Source organism: Diaphorina citri, unplaced genomic scaffold, assembly GCF_000475195.1.
Source record: "Diaphorina citri unplaced genomic scaffold, Diaci psyllid genome assembly version 1.1 scaffold10932, whole genome shotgun sequence".
In the NCBI taxonomy this organism is placed as follows: domain Eukaryota; kingdom Metazoa; phylum Arthropoda; class Insecta; order Hemiptera; family Psyllidae; genus Diaphorina; species Diaphorina citri.
The window spans coordinates 1-1,780 of record NW_007388305.1 but is presented as its reverse complement, the minus strand read 5'-3'; the positions used below and the strand labels follow the sequence as shown (position 1 = coordinate 1,780).

Here is a 1,780-nt window from a genome sequence, read left to right as displayed (position 1 = left end):
TTAAAAATAAATAGGCTGGTATGAAAAGAATATACCTACTGGAATGTGACCTGGCCCACTCCAGATCCGAATAAAGTCTGGGTTCGATACTCCCCCTGTGTCATCGAATTTCACTCTTCTTTGTGAACTATTGACAAATAACGGCTTCGCCAATAACCGTAAAAAATTTAACCATGGAAATTTGAATCTTTAAAAATAAATAGGCTGGTATGAAAAGAGTATACCTACTGGAATGTGACCTGGCCCACTCCAGATCCGAATAAAGTCTAATTATTATTCCTTTAATCTTAATTTTTCGGAATGATTTATTTAGAATTGCTCCAACAGGATTAGACTTAAAAATACAAATTGGGCTAAGAGAAAAATAAATTGTGTTTTGGAATGATGGGAACAAAAAATTACCTATAAGTACATTTTGTGTTCTGTGTAAGTTCACTCTGTTGCGAACGAGTATGGGGAATTCTGACCCTCTTTTGCTATGTTTTACCTAACTGTCTAATTATTATTCCTTTAATCTTAATTTTTCGGAATGATTTATTTAGAATTGCTCCAACAGGATTAGACTTAAAAATACAAATTGGACTAAGAGAAAAATAAATTGTGTTTTGGAATGACGGGAACAAATTACCTATAAGTACATTTTGTGTTCTGTGTAAGTTCACTCTGTTGCGAACGAGTATGGGGAATTCTGACCCTCTTTTGCTATGTTTTACCTAACTTGTTAATGAGTAGGTATGTAAATAAGATCGGGAAAATTTACACTAAAATAAGAAGTTAATAAGTAGGTAGGTACATATTATGTACATTTATCATTTATCTAAGTACCTAACTGTGTGGCAGTAACGTTGGTGTCCCAAAATTTCCTTTATGGTTACCTAACTTGTTAATGAGTAGGTATGTAAATAAGATCGGGAAAATTTACACTAAAATAAGAAGTTAATAAGTAGGTAGGTACATATATGTACATTTATCATTTATCTAAGTACCTAACTGTGTGGCAGTAACGTTGGTGTCCCAAAATTTCCTTTATGTCCGTTTTTAACCTCGTCTTAGAAATTTGAGGAAACATTGAAGGGGAGCTTTTTAGCAACCAACACCGTAGAGGTGTCCTAGAGGCATAGCACCCCTTTTAAAACTCTTGATTTATTCACGGATGTTATTTTAAAGAGGAACTTACACAAAACTTTGGGGGACAAATAAATATCTCTATGGTAACAGGTGTAAAATAAAAGTTTCAACAATATAAAATAATTTCATTAAATATATCAAAAAACTCATTGTAATAAATAAAAAATTATCTAGGCATAAAATATTTCAATTTGCCAACAAAAATAAAACAGGGCGAGGTCCAATGAAGAGTTCTTCCTTAAATTAATCTAAAAAATGTATTTTGATTTGGAAAATGAACTCCTTTATTAACTGTACACCATTGGACCGTGGTCCTCTAATTTTTTTTCCCTATAAATATTAAATATACATTTTGGAGGCAATGCCATTAATTAGGGCGGACATGAGGGCAAAATTTTACAAATTCTCCGCCCATTGTGAAGGCACATATTCATACTTACAAACAACGAACTAACTGACGAAAGGGGGCGAAAAAGCAAGACATTAAAGATTGGGGTATCTTGGCGAATTTCTTGGTTGCGAATTTCTTGGTGCGAATTTCTTGGTTTAGTAATCTGGATTCTAAAAGATGCTATCTATCATGGAGTTACAAGGAAGCCTCTTTTGGTGCCTCCAATATTTCATAATGATGGCAAATGTGGCAGGAATGTCG

At 33.4% G+C, this 1,780-nt stretch overlaps 1 long non-coding RNA gene across 1 annotated transcript; it reads right to left on the bottom strand.

The window, feature by feature from the left end:
* Positions 1 to 89: 89 nt before the first annotated feature.
* On the bottom strand, positions 90 to 1,774 carry LOC113472950. Its single transcript, XR_003395067.1, has 2 exons — positions 876 to 1,774; positions 90 to 487 (listed from the first exon to the last, which is right to left on the bottom strand). It is a non-coding gene; the product is annotated as an uncharacterized LOC113472950 (long non-coding RNA).
* Positions 1,775 to 1,780: the final 6 nt, after the last annotated feature.